The following is a 20,775-nucleotide window of genomic DNA, read 5'->3' as shown; positions in this document are numbered from 1 at the left end:
AGTTTTATGTTTTGTTGCTTTTGAGAACATAAATTAGTGTAAATGGAATCACTTCTAAAACCGAATTGAAAAAACCGAAACCGAACCGAACCAAACTTCAAAAAATCGAAATCGAAAGAACCGAATCGAACTAGTTTGGTTTGGTGTTCGGTGTCCACCTTAAAAAAACCGAAACTGAAATAGCCAAACCGAACCCAAGAACCGAACGCGCACCCCTATATATATATATTAGTAAATGTGCGGAAGACAGTAAATACCCCCCGGGTCTAGTCTGAATAATACAAGAGCATCTAAGGAGAATAATACAATCTGGAATACTAATACATAATGTCTATGTCTCTGAAATGAAAGTAAGACATATGATAGGAAAAGTCTTCAAGGTTAGCGGACGCCATGCTCACCATGAAAACTTGAGAGAAAGTGGAAGAGTAGATCAGTCACGGGTCACAGAAGTAGATCCGACCTGGTACTCTGCATTCATAAAAGAATGCAGTTAGTGCAGGTCAGTAAAAACACTAGTACTGGTAGGCATCATCGGCCGACTAAGTATAGTTAACACAATTAAGAAGATAAAGCAGATAAGCAAGGAATCTAGCAAGTATAAGACAATATAATCACAATCAAGTATCCATCATCGCCTATGTAATGCATCTAAACCCAAATACATCAAGTCCAAATATATCCAATCCGCTCATCAAGCATTCCAATCACCAAGTATCTCAATCAAGTCATAATGCAATGTGGCGCAATGATGGAATGAATGCGATGTAATGCAATGCGAATGAGGTGTACACATGTACTCCAGATGGAAATATCGACGTCCCGGTAGCACAACCCAGCGTGACTCGCAAAGTCTAAGTGCCACCCGTCCCAGATCTTTTCCCAACAGACAGATGGGACCCTGGCTAATTGCTCACAGGGGGAGTCTCACCGGCACCACCCTGGGGGACCCGCGGAGTCCATGCACTAACAACGATTCCGGGATATCATCGAAATCGGCCATGCAACAACGATGCCGGAATAGATCATCGGCCATCTCACCATCACTCAAGTAAAAGAGTCTGCCAAATATCAGTCTCACACAATCAATGATTCCGGAATTGAACCTCAGACATCGGCCTTCTCACAATCACTCAAGTAAAAGAGTTTATCAAATATCAATTTCATATATTCAACGATTCCAGAATTGATCTTCGGACATCGGGCTTTTCACAATCACTAAAGTAAAGAGTGTATCAAAATATCAGTTCACTCAATCAACGATACCGAATCATCACCGGGTATTGGCCATGCATCATGAATGTGTGAGAATGCAGCAATGTGTATATCAACTATCAATAATCAAGTCAATATCACAAGCACTAATGAAGGGGTATGCCAACAATGTATCATATCACAATACCAACTGTGATATGCCAACAATATATCACTATCACAAGTACCAACCGTGGTATGCCAACAATATATCAATATCACAAGTACCAACAACGGTACGCCAACAATGTATCATAGTTCAAATACCAACAACGGTTTGGCGATTCTATCTCAATCAAGGCGATAACACAGATTCCGATATCTATCAATGTCACGACCCATTTTAGGGACCACGCGGGCACCTACCTTTCCCACCTCGGTAGGCGAACCCTCTCATCAATTAACACCATAATTAAATAAAGACAAATCATTTAAACCAATAGAAACACTAGAAGTACAGCAGAAACTTCATAATATTTTCAATAAACTCAAGATTCAATATAATTATAACGATGTAATAAATACAGACTCGATCCAACTTCCCATCACCTGGTCTAGACCAGTACAAGAACGACTAATGACTTCAGATTACCACCACATTCTAAGACTCAACATCCGTCCCGTAATGAAATGGAAGGCGGCCTTCCAGATAGGCACCGCGTATTTCCACATATACTTCGATCAATCACCTGAAACAATTTGCACCCTAAAAAGGGTGTAGCAAGTGCAATATCAGTACAAACCACGCGTACTGAGTATGTATCATTGGCCGACAATGGTTAGTAACACATATTAGTAAAATAATTCACAGATAAACATGATAACAACCCAATCAAGTCATACGTCTATCTACCACACACTGCATATCGATACCCTTAAGCATTGAATTCACTCTAATGATTCACCAATCAAGCTCACAACGATCTCAGAACTCACATATCATTAAATCGATCTTTTTGGTCTAGTAGTTAACTCATCATTAAGACACCCGTTATCCTACATCATATAGAGGCCAAACATATAACTAATCTTACGGACGGTCTATGGGATACCTCGACAAGTTCAATCAATAAATCCAAATCCAAGTACATGTCATTGCCTAAGTAAAACATCTAGTCCCAAATTTTCCAAGTCTGAATAAATCAATCCGAATCCAATCATCACAAGTAAGCACCAAATCATCTCAAACAAGCCATAATGCAATGCAATGCAATGCAATGCAATGCAAGATGTATGAATGCCATGCCATGAAAATGAGGTGTACACATGTACTCTGGATGGAAATATCAACATCTCGGTTGCACAACCCAGTGTGACTCGCGAAGTCTAAGTGCTACCCGTCCCGGATCTTTGCCCAACAGACAGACGGGACCCTGGCTAATTGCTCACAGGGGGAGTCTCACCGGCACCACTCTGGGGGACCCGCTGAGTCCATGCACTAACCATGATTCCAGGATAACATTGGAATCGGCCATACAACAACGATGCCTGAATATAACCATCGGACATCGGCCTCCTCACAGACACTCAAATAAAAGAGTCTGTCAAATATCAGTTTCACAAATCAGCGATTCTGTAGTTGAACCTCGGACATCGGCCTCCTCACAATCACTCAAGTAAAAGAGTTCATCAATATAGATTTTATAAAATCAACAATTCCGGGATGGTTCCTTGGACATCGGCCTTTTCATAATCACTCAAGTAAAAGAGGTTGTTAAAATATCAGTTTCACTCAATCAACGTTACCGAATCATCACCGGGTATCGGCCATGGATCATGAATGGATGAGAATGCGTGCAATGCGTATATCAACATTAACAATCAAGCTCAATCTCATAAGTACCAATAATGGGGACACCAACAATGTATCAATATCACAATACCAGCAGTGGGTGTGCCAACAATGTATCAATATCACAATACCAACAGTGGGTATGCCAACAATGTATCAATATCACAATACCAATAGTGGGTGTGCCAACAATGTATCAATATCACAATACCAACAGTGGGTATACAAACAATATATCCAAACCACAAATATCACAAAGGGTATGCCAATAATATATTCCAAACCAAGATAAATGCCAGGGTATAATCTCTATCAGCAACTCATGGCATCAGGCCAACACAATAGAACTGTCAAGCACAACACAACAAGGTGGCTAGTCCCAACACACAACAGGTCAATCAATCGATATACATTATTACCACTTCCTTAAATCATCCTATTACCTTAGAACACGAATCTCACCCTACACTCAAAATCCTTCATCACAGCTCATTTAGAATTTGGTCACAATCGTTGGTATATTTTATCCTCCCATTTATCCATTAGATTTCACTAATAATGGCATACACAAGTAATCATATATTAAGGAAAATTTTCATCATTAGGCACAAAAATAAGTTTCGTCCGCTACTCCCAAGTCACATAAATCCACCGATGTTGAAGAACAACCACATCAAACAACCTAAGGAATCTACAAGCCACAAGCCCGAGCAAATAAGTCACACAACAATACCATCCTAGGATTCCATCCTAAATCTCTAATTTCCTACGCATGCATTCTCCGTTCCTTCTAATACAAAAAATATGAGAAACTAACTGGAGTCTACTGAAGGGAAAGCCATAACCTACCTGGCAGCCGAACAGGTGCCACGAACCCACACGTTGCCTTGTCTTTTGAAGCGTCTCCAAATAATCAAACTCTATAACATATAAATTCTATGTAAGAAACCATGAATAATGATATCCATATTGGCTAATTTCTATTCGGGTCAAATTCCAACCCTTAATTTAGGAAAAAGGGCCCTAAGGGAAAAACGGGGATTTTATGACCAAAATACCAAATTCAATACTAAAAGGTCGAAACCCATTAATTTAATTATAGGAATACTCAATTAATTCTCAAAATCATCATTTATATGAAAAACCCCCAAATTTGGGTCTAAGAACCCTAACTTTGATTCAAGAATTTCAACTCTAGAATGGAAGATTATTAGTTAACAATCCTAGATATATCATTATCTAGCATAAATAGAAACATTAACATCATTTATTCACAACATAGGAAGCCATTTCATTTTGAGAACTTTTTCAAGAAAACCCCCCATAAACCCTCTTTTAGTCTTAAGCTTCTAGGAATTTTGTAGCATGGATTCTTACTTAGGAAGGGAAATGGAAGAGATTAGGATTAGGGAACTTAATTCCAAGAGAAATCTGACCATTAGCCCCACAAGTCGCCTCCAAGGTGGTAAGAAAATATAATAGAAGTTATGGGAGGAAATAAGGGCTTTTGGAGGCTTTAAAACATAAAGAATGCTCATCGACTGCTGCAGCGATCGCCCTTACCGCTCCAGCGGTTACCGCCCTAGCAGTCATCCTTACCGTTGCGGCGGTCACACCAGACACCCGAAAAATCTAGTGTCTTCCAAACTTGAAAACGACACCCGGAACAATCCCAGAACCTCCCGAACACAAACCAAATATGCAGATATATATAAAACCGCTCTACGAACGTACTCGTGATCTCAAAATTTTGAACGGAGGATTCATTGACCAAGTCAACCCCCGATGGCCTAAATATCAACTTTCCAACCCAAGTCTCAAAATGCAACCGAGTGCATTAGGAACCGAACCAAACCCATCAATCAATCACAAATGGTTATCCGGACCTCTCAGAATCGACAGATTTTCAGAGAAGATTCGTTTTCCAAAAGTCAACTCCCGGTCAAATGTTTTTCGCTTAAAGCCAATTTTTTCTAAAAAACATTCTAAATCCCAAAACGATGCCTAGGAAGTCATGCCAACTATCTCCTCAGGTCCAAATAGTTATAACGAGACTCAAGAATGGGTCAATGAGGGAAAAATGGAATAATCACGTTAACGACAAAACAGGTCGTTACATCCAATTACTCATGGCATCAACCATCACAATAGAACAATCAAGCACGCATAACGGGGTGGCTAGTCCCAACACACAACAAGGCCCAACCTAAGGCAATATCCAACCCGAGTTTATAGCTGAAGGTTCACATGCTGTCTCCGACATTATAATCTAAATATGTACTTCGCTATACGAAGTCTTACCAAAGGTAAACCATAACCTACCTAGATTGCCGAACCGCAACACCAACAGTTCACTCCTTTGCCTTGCCCTTCCACTGAAGCTCAGAACCAAAGTAGTCTAAGAATAATCGAATTCTATATTAGAACTCATGAAGACTGATGCTAATATTGCTATGATTTCAATTATGTCAATTCTAACCCTAGAAATTGGAGAAATGGGCCCCACAAGGGCAAAACGGGAAATTCGGAGGCAAATTACCAAATTAAGTTCTAGGTGATCATAACTCAACCACTAATTGTTGATTTAGTTCAAGGATTAGCCTAATTTCTGATTTCAAGCAAAACCCCCAAATTGGGTATAAACCCTAAGTCTTTGATTATGAAATTCAACCTTAAGCTCAATTATGAAATGTTCATCTTTTACCTCAAGCTCAAATCTGAAATTTTATGCAAAACCACCTTTACTATTCTTCAATTCCTTAAATTTAAAATTGAGACTCCTCAAAAGATCCCCAACAAAACCCATTAACACCCGCTTGAAATAAGCACTCCTTCATAAAACTAATTTTTCTAGCTTGAAGCTCAAGCTTCAACAATGGCTATCCTCAAACTCAAATTAGAAAATTAATTCAAAATCACCTTAAATCTACTCGAAACTCTTTAAAATTTGATATTTAAACTCATTAAAAGATCCCCAACAAAATCCAACAATACCCATTTGAAATGAATTACTCTTTCGAAAACTCATTTTTTGAAGCTTGAAGGTCACAACTCCAACAATGGCTGTCAATGGAGTATATTCAAATGTAGGAGGAAACAATGTGGGAATGAATTGAGAGATAGGAATATAATTAGATATATATGTATACATATATTTATACATATATATATATATATATATATATATATATATATATATATGTATACATACATATATACATATATATATATATATGTACGTATATATATATATATATGTATACATACATATATACATATATATATGTACGTATATATATATATATATATATATATATATATATACCCTCTCCTCTACGGAAGTAATCTTTCTTTCTATTTCAGTTCCTGTGTCTGTCGCTATCGCCCTATTCTCTCTCAATTGCCTATCCTTTCTAGATGAGGGGGAGTCCCTTAGCAGTAGCTTCCAACACTGAAGATTGACCTCCTCAAGTGCCAGATATGAATGTTTTCTGCATTTCATACGGGACTACTTACTTACCTAAAGTGCACTTTTGGCTTCCCAAAAAAGTGGACTGAAGGAACTGACCTAAGCATAGCTATATATACATACATATATGTATATATATATATATATATATATATATATATATATATATAGATTTTCATTTTGCTTATTTTATTGTTTCTTACTTTGGATCGAAAATGTATTTTTTAAAACTTGTGGGTTGGTATGTAAGCTTGGAATAGTTTTTTTTTAAAAATAGTTGGGAAAAATGTTTTTTTTTAAAACTTGGGGGTTTGTTTTGACGATCAGTTCTCCACTTAATTAGCAATAATCCTAAAAAGGGTTCTGCCACATAATAATTAAAACTTGGGGTCCAGATTTCTAAAAAACCTAGCTTTGGGCCCTTTAGTCAATCTTCCCCATGATTCTCAAGGATTGGGTTGTATCTAGGATTTGATAGATCTAAATTAATGCAATTCCACTTTATAAAAACACATGCATTAGTCACTTTTAGGATAACTATATATTGTGGTATATTGGCATAATTGTTTTATGATCTCCAACAACTAATTTTCTTGCAATTTTGACGGCCTAATTAATTTTTGAGTATTAACATCAAGGACATGCTTCTCCTTTAATGAAACATAAAACTTATCTATAGACATGTCATTGTCGGCTTTGAAATCTGACTCAAATTGTTTAGCAATCCATTCTTAACGTGCTCCACAACCTTTTTTGTTTTTAATACATGTGCATGACCCACTTAATTGTTTGATCTTAAAAGTTATTCCATCATCTTAGTGGGAAACACAAATCCCCATACACATCCATTATCTTTACAAACAACAGCGAACCCTGTCTTATCATTTTTAAGCTTCTTAATAGGACAACCTTCTTATCGGACAAATTTTTACATAACTTGTATAAAATGGTTCACATCATTAAATATTTGCTCCTCCTTAAGCTCAACAATCTCTTCTCAAGTTGTCATTGGTGCTCAATTGATATATCATCATCACTAACCCTCTTAAATAGATCATTTTGATCAGATTCATGACCTGATAAACCATCTTCACTATTTTTCTAATCTGAGTGAACGTCCACATTCTTAACCACATGTTCATATTCATCATCAGTCCATTGGAAATTTTCTCTTTCAATTTCGTTAAATTTTTCATCCATTATTCTTAAATTTATATGGATTTATATATTTCCCAAGTCCTTATACATATAAAATAACAATTTTAAAATTAGTACCAACCAATTTCATTATGACCCTAGTTCTGGATATATAGCTTCTAAAGATTTTTTTTCCCCAACCAAGTAGAGGGACCTCCTACTATAACATTATGAGCATACATCTTCCAACAGATTTGATATTAAATAGTGATTAACATTGAAGGCATGATTAAATTCTCCAAGATAATACACTGATAATCTGAATATTTCACTATGGATTCAACTGTTCTTAGCTTCTGTTAGAGCACTCTATTGTTTCTTTCCTTCCAACTATAGTGGACTGCAACAAGCAAGGTCATTCAATATATTATTGCAGCCTTGCTTCTTCATCTCAGGAACCTTTTACCCCATCTCACTTGCATTTTTTTTAATCAAAGTTCCATCATATTGATGGAGGAGTTATCCAAGACTCCAACCTATTCATTCCAAAAAGGATAATTCCACGGAGGAGGACATAAACTTAGCCTCACTTAGATGATGTCTATTGAAGAAATCCAATCTAATAGCTAACAACCTAGAGTATATGTATTTATGGGCTCAGCCTTAGCCCATCTCACTTGCGTTGGTTGAAAAATCAATGGATAATTTCATTTTCTTTACATTCTATATGCTTGTAGATATTGGGTACAACCTAATACTTTTTTTTTTTGGATGAAAGCCACCCAAATAGGTTGTATTTTATTCCAAAAAAAATATTTATAGATAGGAAGCAAAATATTTACAGGAAAAATGCAGAAAAAGAAACTATCTAATAGTGGAATAAATAGCTAACTATGATAAACCTTAATACTACCTCAACCTGCATCTACTAAATAAAGCTAGGGACCTTGATTTGTATCCATCTATCACATCTTCAAGTCTCACAGGTGGAATGAATCAAATCTCTTGAAGTTATCTTGAGGTAATCCTGAATGCTTTTCAGTTTGTTGTGGAATTTTGTTTTAATTAAAGGTAGTTTTCCCTTAATGGGCAAAAAACGTATATGTACATAGTAAGAGGGTATATTTACGGAACATGACAATACCTTCAGTTTAAAAAATATATCAATATATTTCTTACAAAATCTATATGAATCAGGTAAATTTAAAAGAAGCAAATAAAACACAGTAAATAATGTAATGAAACTGCTTCCCTTATTTTATCCTGAGTACTGGGTACCCAGTGGGTGTCTAAGGGTAAATAGTTAATAAAGACAAAGTAAGAAAAATAAAATTCGTAAAACAGTATCAATGAAAGATAGTTCAAACCTAGAGATAGAGTATGCCAATAACCTTAAAGAAATCATCAGAGAATCCAAGAACGATGAACACATTAGGTTAACTCATTACCATCTTACCGTGTCAAGTATTTCACTTACGAACACAATACCACACAAGCCACTCACAGGTAACAAAAATATCAACCACTCAATACTCCGGGCTAAGAAGTCACAGAGGCTAATTGTCCTCTAGGTTAGCACAACAATAGATGCACCGGACTGCATGCCTCCGAGGTCAATCGTCCTCTGGACTGACACAACAATAGTATCGATACGTTAGGATCCATAATGGATAATCGTCCTCTGGACTAACACAACTTGACCATACAGGCCCAAACACAAACAATTACAATCATGACATATAACCGAATCATCAATCATGGCTTATAGACGAATTCACTTCTTAGACTATCTTCTCACAATAGAGGTATTTTATGTCACATTCATTTTAGAAATCATGTTCAAATCACCTATTCAATTTCAAGAACATCCATTTAAGGAACAACACATTTAAAACTTTTGTCTTTTAGAAATAAATTCAATCATCCCATAATTGGAAAAACGTTTTCGTTATGATAGTTTAATTTGTTTAAGGTTCGATGCGGGCTTGACCCTACACGCGCATGAGATCATTCAAAATCATCTCACATTTTGAAAATAATTTCAAAAGAAGCATCCACCGAAATAAGAGTTTCCAGTCATGTGCATATTCCAAAGAAGGTTTTCAGGACACATATATTCATCCACACACATAGAACAAGAAGAGCATACTTTAATATGTTTCAACAATGTTGTCATGCTTCAAAGAAGATTTTCAAAATGTATACATACCTCAAATACCACTCACACATAATTCACAAGGTTCAAAAATCACGGTACAATGATTTTAGATGAGAAATATTAGAACTTTAATCGTTTCTTCAAGTTTTCCTGAAGTTTCAGAAATAGGGCTTTTTCTAAGCCTTAAATCTTGTTCTTGAATATTATGGGAATCATTGGTGGATTCTAACCTCTTAGTTTAATCTATACTAGTTCAAACTTCAATAATAATCTCATGAAAAATTAAAAATGTTACCTTTTGATTAAATCCCACACGCCCCTGTCTTCTTCTTTCCTTTAGTTTTCAGGAATCTAGGATTTGGGAAGATGAGTTAGTGTCAAAGAGCAGTGATTTTGATGTTAGATTGATGTAGCAATGATGAGAATTTATCAAGAACTTACCTTAGATATTTTGAGGAGGTTTTAGGATTATTTCATCTCAAAAAGTCATCCAAAACGAAGTGGGATGAAAGAGTTGATAAAAATTCATATCCTGGGGTTTTTATACAGACGGGGCTGGCCTACGGTTGGTTATGCGTCGCACATGGACAAGTGCGGACACATTTTCAAACGCACAACCAGACAAAAACCTGACAATTTTGGGTGAAAATGCGAACAAGAATGCATCGCATAAAGGGAAATGCAACTACGTAATGCTATCTGCGATGCATGTTGGTCCAACAGACACTACGACCTTTTAGTAAAACGGTCATAATGTTTTACTCACAGCTCCATTTGAGCTCCACCTATATCGTCCGATGGTATTTCAAAGGGCTAAAACCTTCATTAAGGAAGTTTTCCCAAATTTTTAAGGATCTTCACGAAATTGTCCTAGAGGTAATACCAAAACTTAGACGAGTTTAAGAAGTCTTGCGAACTTCACTACTTGGTTTGACTTCAAAATGACTATCTTGCACCCAATTTCACCCCAAAGGGATTCATATAGCTAAATTTCCATATTAACACCCACTAAACATATTCACACTCAACCAGATTCACAGAGTGTTGAATTATCGCCCTCTCAGGATCATTCGTTCCCGAATGAAAGTCATGGTCTAAGATCTTCAATAAGGCTCAAATTTCTCAAAATTTCTAGAGTTCCCTTACAAGATGATCTATCCCCATGGACCACATAACTACTAACCACCCAAAGAAATGATATGGTCCTCACAAGGATCTTCACAACCAAATCATTTGAACCAGAACACAAAAGAAGGAATTCACGCTTCAATCTACACCTTCGCAAGGATTCAATAACCGGAATATTCAGCACATACCTGTAATAGAAATAATCCAGGATACCTTTCTTAACGTCCTCCTCTATTTCCCAAGTTGCTTCTTCAGTATTATGATTTCGCCGCAGGACTTTCACCGAAGCCACATCTTTTGTCCGCAACCCTCTAATTTGTTGATCTAAGATCTGAACTGTTTCCTCTTCATATGACAACCTTTCACTTATTTTAATCTCTTTATGAGTTAAGACATGATAAGGATCATGTTTTTACAATCTCAACATTGAAATCTGAAATATGGGATGCATCATGGCCATCTCAGACGGTAACTCCAACTCATAAGTCACCTTCCCAATTCTCCTAAAAATCTCATAAAGGGCCATTAAAACGAGTGCTAAGCTTACCCTTTCCACCAAACCGCATCACTCCCTTCATTGGCGACACTTTCAAGAAGACCTTGTCACCAATAGCAAACTCTAGCTCACGACGCCTCATATCCGTATAAGACTTCTGTCGATTCTAAGCTGTCTTGACTCATTGCACAATGAGGTTCACTTTCTAGATTGCTTTATGCACTGAGTTACGATCACAAAACTCTGCTTCGGTGGGTTCAGACCACCCAATTGGAGATCTACAATGTCTCCCATAAAGTGCTTGATACAGAGCCATCTGAATACTCGCTTGATAAATATTATTGTACGTGAAATCTAAAAGAGGTAGATGTTCATCCCAATTACCTCCAAAATCAATTGCACATGCTCGCAACATGTCTTTTAGAGATTGTATTGTTCTCTCTGCCTGCCCGTCTGTCTGAGGATGAAAAGCAACGCTCAAGTTCATTTGAGTTCCCAAACCTTGTTGAAACGATTTCCAGAAATGGTAGTGAATTGCGTACCTCTGTCAAATATGTTGGATGTCAGAATCCCATGCAATCTAACAATTTTCTTCAAATATAACTTGGCGTAATACGCCACGGTATCCGTTGTTTTCACCAGAAGAAAATGAGCAGACTTGGTGAGTCCGTCCATGATCACCCTAATAGAATTCAACTTGGCCCTCGTGTGGGATAAAGCCATGACAAAGTCCATATTAAACATCTCCCACTTTCATTGGGGAATCTCAATATTCTGAGCTAAGCCTTTAGGCCGTTGGTGTTCAGCCTTCACTTGCTGACAATTCAAACACTTAGCTACAAAGGTAGAGATATCTACCTTCATGCTCTTCCACCAATAGTGTTGGTTTAAATCTTTATACGTCTTGGTGGATCCTGGATGTACAGAGTATTTAGAACTATGTGCTTCCACCATCAACTCTTGTCGGAGACCATCAACATCAGGGACACATAAGCGATCTTACAATCTTAGAACGTCATCATCCGCTCCAACGGTGAATAAAGAGTACTCGTCCTTTTCCACTCCATCTCGCAGTTTCACTAGAAGTCCATCTTCATATTGCTTGGACTGAATTCTCTCCACAATATCGGACAGTGCTTGCGTGATTCCCACTAACTCCCTGTCCTCAGTTTCATCGAGTTAAACTCCAATACTAGCAAGTCTTCGAATTTTTCTGCCCATTGGCATATCCTGAGCACTCAAATATGCCAATGTGCCCATAGACTTCTGGCTCAAAGCATCGGCAATAACATTCGCTTTACCAAGACGATACATGATATTCAAGCCGTAATCTTTCAACAGCTCTAACCATTTCCTCTATCTAAGATTCAATTCTCGCTGCTTGAAGATATATTGCAAGCTTTTGTGATCAGTGAAGACATCATAATGCTCACCATACAAGTAATGACGCTAAATCTTTAAAGCAGAAACCACAACAGAATTCCAAATGAGGGGTCGGATAATTCTTCTTATGTTTCTTCAACTGTCGCAAAGCGTAGGCATTCACTTTTCCGTTTTGCATCAACACGTAACCTAACCCAATTCTGGAAGACTCACAATAAACTACATAGCTAGCAAAAGTAGAGTGAGAATAGGAGTCAAAGTCAACCTCGCCTTAAGCTCTTGAAAGCTCTTCTCACAGGCTTCTGACCATTCGAACTTAGCAGTCTTCTGAGGATCAACCTTAATACCTTTGCTAAACATCACATGACCCAAGAAAGACACAAAATTGATCCAGAACTGACACTTAGAAAATTTTGCATAAAGCTTGTTCTCCTCAAGTGTCTTCAAGGTTATTCTCAAATGACCTGCATGTTCCTCACGACTTTTCGAATACACCAGAATAGCATAAAGACAATAATGAAACATGCAAGGAAAGGTTTGAACACTCCATTCATTAAGTATATAAATGCAGCGGGTGCATTAGTCAAACCAAAGGACATTACCAGGAATTCAAAGTCCCCATAATAAGTACGAAAAGCTATTTTCGGGATATCCTGCTCCTTTATTTTTAGCTGATGGTACCCAGACTTCAAGTCAATCTTTGAGAAGAACTTAGCACCATAGAGTTGGTCAAACCGATCATCTATTTTAGGAAAAGGATACTTAATCTTAATAGTCACCTTATTAAGTTGACGATAATAAACACACATTCTAAGAGAACTATCCTTCTTTCTGACGAACAGGACCGGAGCACCCCAAGGTGAGGAACTTGGTCGAATGAAACACTTATCTAACAAGTGTTTTAATTAGTTGTTCTGTTCTCGCAATTCTACCGGAGCCATACGGTACGGTGGAATAGAAATTGGTTGAGTGTCGGGAATAACATTGATCCCAAAATCAATAACTCTATCAGGTGGGACACCAGGAAGGTCTTTTGGAAATACATCGGGATCATTAACTGTAGGAACACACTCAAATTCGGGTACTTTGGCTTGAGTATCATTGACAGCAACTAAATGATAAATACACCCCTTCGAGATCATTTTGCTAGCCTTAAAATAAGAAATAAACTTACTTCTAGGCTTAGCAACTTCACCTTTCCATACAATTACTAGTTCATTTGGGAATTTGAAACGGACTAACTTATGCCGACAATTCACATTTGCATAACATGCAGATAGCTAATCCATCCTTAATCACATCAAAATCTACCATCTCTAGTGCAATAAGTCAGCTGTAGTCTCCTGACCTTTAACTACACCTACACAATTTCTATAAACTCTAGAAGCAATAACGAGAACACTAGTCGGGGTATCCACAGAGAAGGGTTCTAACAATAATTTTGTCTCCACTGCAAAATTATGGGCAAAATATGGTGTCACATAAGAAAGGTTTGAACCCGGATCAATCAATGAATATGTATCGAAAGAGTAAGTAGTGAGAATAAGTAGTGAGAATAACTGTGACCACAACATCTGAGGCTTCAGCTGCCTCTCTACGAGTCAATCCATAGAGTCGAGCTTGTCTCCCATTAACGGTGTTAGCAATTGCTTTACCATTTCCATTAACACGAGTATTAGAAACGTAGTTAGCATTACCAGCAGACGGATCCTTAGCAGCAAGAGGAGCAGATGAATTATTCCTCTGGCCAGAAGTGTTAGCCATTTCACGAAGCCACTTCCTACAATCTTTCTTGAAATGATACTAGAATGGTGACAAATACAATCCTTTCAACCAGATGAATGTCGGCTGTTACCTTGCGAACATCTGTTCTGATTGTTGTTTCTCTGACCTTGTCTACCAGATGAAACACATGCACTAGAATAAGCGCTAGACTGAGTAGGTGCAGAATACCCCTTCTTCTTCTCATAGACCGAGCCTTCTTACTTTATTCCATTTCTAATCTCTCCTCACCCTTCCAATTCTCTTGTTGTTTAGCAAACCCAACCAAGGATCAAAATGTACAAGTAAGAGACATAGCAATAGCAACACATGTACACTTAATATATGGTACCAAACCACGCACAAATCGGCTCAACTTGTGCTTTTTAGTCAGAATCATAAACGTTGCATACATTGAGAAACGAGTAAACTTCAAACTATACTTGGTAGCCATAGCAAACCGCTTCTCATCAGACAAGAACCTCTCCATAAACGATTGCTCGAACTCATCCCAAGTAGGAGTCTGAGCGCCAGTACCTCACTCAGTCTCCTATAATTCAAGCCAAGCATGAGTAGCATCCTTTAGTTGATATGTTGCAAATTCCACAGCTTCAGATTCTTGGGCATTCATTTCCATTAGAGCCTTGAAAGTCTCATCCATAAAGTACTGAGGATTATTTTCTTCCCGCGAACCAAAGAACTTAGGCGAATTTAGTCCCAAGAAGGGCTTAAGTATTCCACCACCACTCAATGTTGTGTCCATACCTCCACGCTGCTGTTGGGTTGCCACAAGGGTGGTAAGCATCTGGATCGTAAGCATCTTGATCGCATTCTACATCGACGCAATATCAGCCATGCATGCAGCAGGGGCTGCACGAGCAGGTTGTGCTAGCTGTGGTGCTTGGTCCTTATTGTTGTTCTCAACCTCAGGATTGACCTCAGTAGTGGTGCGGTTAGTGATCCTAGCGGCTCGTCCGCCAGATGTAGAACCAAAAGCATCTGCTTCCTTGATTTGCAGCTCGCATGAGTTATAGCCATTTCTGTGAGGTATGAATTAACGAACACGTCAGAATGATCCTAACCGAAGTTTAAGCTCTATGGTATAATCTAGAATAAAGAAGAATGAGAGACACCTATAAATGTCCTGGTAGTTTTTCGATCATGTAGGTGATCAGGCTGCACAGGAAAGACTACATTAGACACAACTCCATAGACACAGACAAATCCTAGGACACATCTAATCCTAGGCTCTGATATCGAGATATTCATATATTTTGTAAACTTAAAACTATCATCATATTCCGTAAATATACTCTCTTACTATACACACATACATTTTTTTTCATTAAGGGAAAATGACGTAATAATGCTAAGAAGCAAATAAAACATAATAAATGACATAAGAAATGATTCCCTTATTTTATCCACTTTTATCTCCTCATTCAAAACTAAGAGATATTGTTCCCTGATTTTCCCCAACTTTTGCTCCCTTATTTAATCCATTTTTCTATCCCTATTTGAAATTAAGAGATATTGTTCCTTAATTTTCTCCAACTTTCTCTTGAAGTTTCGGAGGGGGAGGGGGAGGGTATGTACAAAGTTCATACACCATATTACATATATGTATACGTTTTTGTATGCAATATGTATAACTGTATAAATTCGTTATAATTTTTATATATGAAATATGTATAAAAACTGTATGTCTATTTCGATTATGAGAAAGTACATATAAATTGTATAAAATCTGATCAAATTATGTATAAATATTGAGAGAATATGTATAATAAATTTTGTAATTGATACAAATCAGATTCCATAAAAAGTTCATACACTAGAAAACAAATATGTATAAATTTTGTATGCCATATATATAACTGTACAAAACTAATAAATACAAAAAATAGAAATAATAAAGAAGTGTCAGATTTTATTAGGGAATGATTGGTCCGTAGCGAGAGGGAGGGAGGGAGAGGGGGGGGGGGGGGGAGAGAGAGAGAGATAGAGAGAGAGAGAGAGAAATCTTTTTGAAAAGGAGAAGCAGCTGATTGGTAACTATCCCAAAAAGCCCACATTTAAAAAATTAGATTCTCTTCTTGAAAAAATCCCAAAATCGTGGGTATTCCATTGTCACGAACCAACTCGTGGGTCGAGCGGGCACCCACACTAACCTCCCTGGTGGATGAACCCTTCCCTTACTTCACAAATGTTAGAATTAATAATGCGAAAGATTAAATCTTGCAAGCAGTCTCAATATCATCAATAGCAAGGTGCGAAAACTACAAACGATATCCCAAGGATCTGGTCAAGTCATAGTACAAGAGCCATTACACAAGTACATAAATCTGAATAATGGAGAGTACATAAGTGTCTAAAATATGTCCGAAATAGAAAGACATATATAGTAATAGAGAGTTCATCGGGCTGCAGTCTGGGATAATGCTCACCTTAGAAACTCGAATATGATGCCTCGAGAATCACTCACGAGGGCCTGACGTGGATCCAATAATGAACTCTGCACTTAGAGAAGAGTACAACAAGCTAGTATCAGTACAAACACTATGTAGTGGTAGGTATCATAGACCGACAACAATTAGTTTACATATATGAAGAAAGAAATCGACAAGTAGACATGTAAACAGTCAAATGCAGTCACTAAGCATATTCAAGCAAACTCATAGTAAAAGAAACCCCAATAGATCTCAGTAACCTCAAGTCATACCCCAGGCAAAAGTCTATAATCCTCAAGTCCGTCAAGTCTCTAAGTAAATACCTTACAAGTAAGCATCAACTCAATGAATTACCAGCCAAGAAATCAATGTGCAAACGTACCATGCAATGATATAAATGAAAATAACATAATCAATTATATGAGTGGATGTAATATGAATGCATGTCCGATGCAATGCAATTCATTGGCCAACTTTCCCATACTACACACATCCTACGGACGGAAATCTTCTATGTCTCGATAGTCATAACCCATGGGGACCCCTGAAGTCCATGTACCAGTCACTCGACACGCAACCCAGAAGTGACTTCCATAATGCTAGCCACTCGGCACACAACCCAGAGGTGACTTCCAATATATTAGCCACTCCGCACACAGCCCAGAGGTGACTTTCACCTTTCACTTTCTTATCATACTTTTCCATAATCTTTTTACATCAATTTTTCCATTGGAACCACATAACATTATCATGAGAAATGTAGGATGAAACACATGCATGAATGTCAAATTCAACAACAATCATGGTGGTGAATAACCATAACAACATCCGTAAATCAACTATCAATACACACTTATCCCCAAATTTGTGCAATGCGACGTCTGAAACAATTTCCCTTCGGACCACATAGGTAACATCAAGTAATATATGCATGAGATGTCATATGAAATACGTATGTAGCAAACACGACAATAAGAAGCCTCAGATGTTTCACTTCCTCATTTATCATCATTAGTATCAAGTCACAATTCAAACCAATGTATCAAATGAAATGAGAATGCATGCTGTGCTAGATAACCTCATTGACCGTAAATCATAATCAAGATCTCACATGTGTCTTATCATAAGTACACATCACAATTCCAACCTAAATCATTAACCTTTCTTTTTTCCGGTGATAAGTGACATAATAAGAGAGAGATGAATGCATCGCAAAACACAACATAGTAAATAAGGTGACAAGCCCAACATATCACATATGACGACAAGCCTAATCACGACAACAAGGCAACAAGCCCATATAGTCAACAACAATACCAACGTAAAAGCATCCATTCCAACTTCATATCCGAAGACCCAACATGCTTTTCCCGTTAATAACTAACTCCTACATATGCTTTACTAATTTAAGTCTAACCTAAAGGTAAGCCGTAGCCTACCTCGATGCCGAGCTGGTGCCACGAACTGTCACCGGTGAGCCTTTCCTTTTCGAAGAGCCTCCGAATACTTAAAAGTCTAGTCAACATCAAAGTCTAAGTTAGAATCGAAGAATAACGATACCCATATTGTTATAAACTCGTTTGAATAAAAAATCAATCTTTAAGAGAGGAAATCAGACCCACAAGGGAAAAATGAAAATTTTAAGATTGGAAATGGTAACCCAATGTTCTAGAAATTCAATACTACTGTCTAATTGCTAATTAGACTCAATTAGTCATCAATTTCATCGTTTAAAAGAAATCCTGTAATTTAGGATAAACCCTAGTTTTCCCTTATCAATTCCATGGTTATAATAGCTAGATTTGTTAAATGAACTCATATTCATAGCTTAGAATTTATATATCCATAATAAAGTTTAAAACCCATATTCATAGCTTAGAATTTATATATCCATAATACGGTTTAAAACCCATCTTCCCCAACCAGCCCCATTCATTTCACCATGGGTTCCAACTTAGAAAGTAATTAAGCATAATACAAGGTCAAGGGAACTCACTCAAAGATGATACAACTTCCAAATGCTCTCAGAATGCCCTCAGAACTCTTAGGGTTTAATTTTGTGAATGGGGAAGAAGTGGCTCGAAAAGGGAAATAAATACTTTCAAATTCAGTGACACTAGTTCCTGCGGCAAAATGACCGCTGATGCGGCCCCACCTCGGTGGACAACCATCTGCTGAGTCGGACCTATTAAAATACTCAAGACTCGCATCTACGGGCTAAGTCTCATCGAGGTGGACCCACAGCGGCGCAAGGTTGCTCGCTGAGGTGAGACACCAGAAAGCAGAAACAAGAAAAAATCTGGTTTCACTAAGTTTCATCCCAAAATTCTGACATTTATTTGAGGCCTCCTAGATACAAACCAGGTATGTAAACATAGGTGAAAACACGCTACGAACTCAATCATGGCCTTGGAATTCCCAACGGAGGTCATCTTGACCGAGTTAACCCCTAAACGACCAAAACCAACTTCCCAACCAATGGTACGAAACTCTCCTAAATGCCTCGAGAACAAAACCGGATACCGCATCAAGTCATAATCAATCCTCCAGACCTCACAAAATCGATGAATATCCTAAAAAGGTCTATTTGTCCTAAAGCCAACTATTGGTCAAATGTTTTTCACTTTAAGGCTCTAAATTCCACAAACCATTCTAGAATGGCTGCACAGGAAAGACTACATTAGACACAACTCCATAGACACAGACAAATCCTAGGACACATCTAATCCTAGGCTCTGATATCGAGATATTCATATATTTTGTAAACTTAAAACTATCATCATATTCCGTAAATATACTCTCTTACTATACACACATACATTTTTTTTCATTAAGGGAAAATGACGTAATAATGCTAAGAAGCAAATAAAACATAATAAATGACATAAGAAATGATTCCCTTATTTTATCCACTTTTATCTCCTCATTCAAAACTAAGAGATATTGTTCCCTGATTTTCCCCAACTTTTGCTCCCTTATTTAATCCATTTTTCTATCCCTATTTGAAATTAAGAGATATTGTTCCTTAATTTTCTCCAACTTTCTCTTGAAGTTTCGGAGGGGGAGGGGGAGGGTATGTACAAAGTTCATACACCATATTACATATATGTATACGTTTTTGTACGCAATATGTATAACTGTATAAATTCGTTATAATTTTTATATATGAAATATGTATAAAAACTGTATGTCTATTTCGATTATGAGAAAGTACATATAAATTGTATAAAATCTGATCAAATTATGTATAAATATTGAGAGAATATGTATAATAAATTTTGTAATTGATACAAATCAGATTCCATAAAAAGTTCATACACTAGAAAACAAATATGTATAAATTTTGTATGCCATATATATAACTGTACAAAACTAATAAATACAAAAAATAGAAATAATAAAGAAGTGTCAGATTTTATTAGGGAATGATTGGTCCGTAGCGAGAGGGAGGGAGGGAGAGGGGGGGGGGGGGGGAGAGAGAGAGATAGAGAGAGAGAGAGAGAAATCTTTTTGAAAAGGAGAAGCAGCTGATTGGTAACTATCCCAAAAAGCCCACATTTAAAAAATTAGATTCTCTTCTTGAAAAAATCCCAAAATCGTGGGTATTCCATTGTCACGAACCAACTCGTGGGTCGAGCGGGCACCCACACTAACCTCCCTGGTGGATGAACCCTTCCCTTACTTCACAAATGTTAGAATTAATAATGCGAAAGATTAAATCTTGCAAGCAGTCTCAATATCATCAAT

Source organism: Lycium barbarum, chromosome 6, assembly GCF_019175385.1.
Source record: "Lycium barbarum isolate Lr01 chromosome 6, ASM1917538v2, whole genome shotgun sequence".
Lineage (NCBI taxonomy): Eukaryota > Viridiplantae > Streptophyta > Magnoliopsida > Solanales > Solanaceae > Lycium > Lycium barbarum.
Note: the sequence above shows the minus strand (reverse complement) of the source record.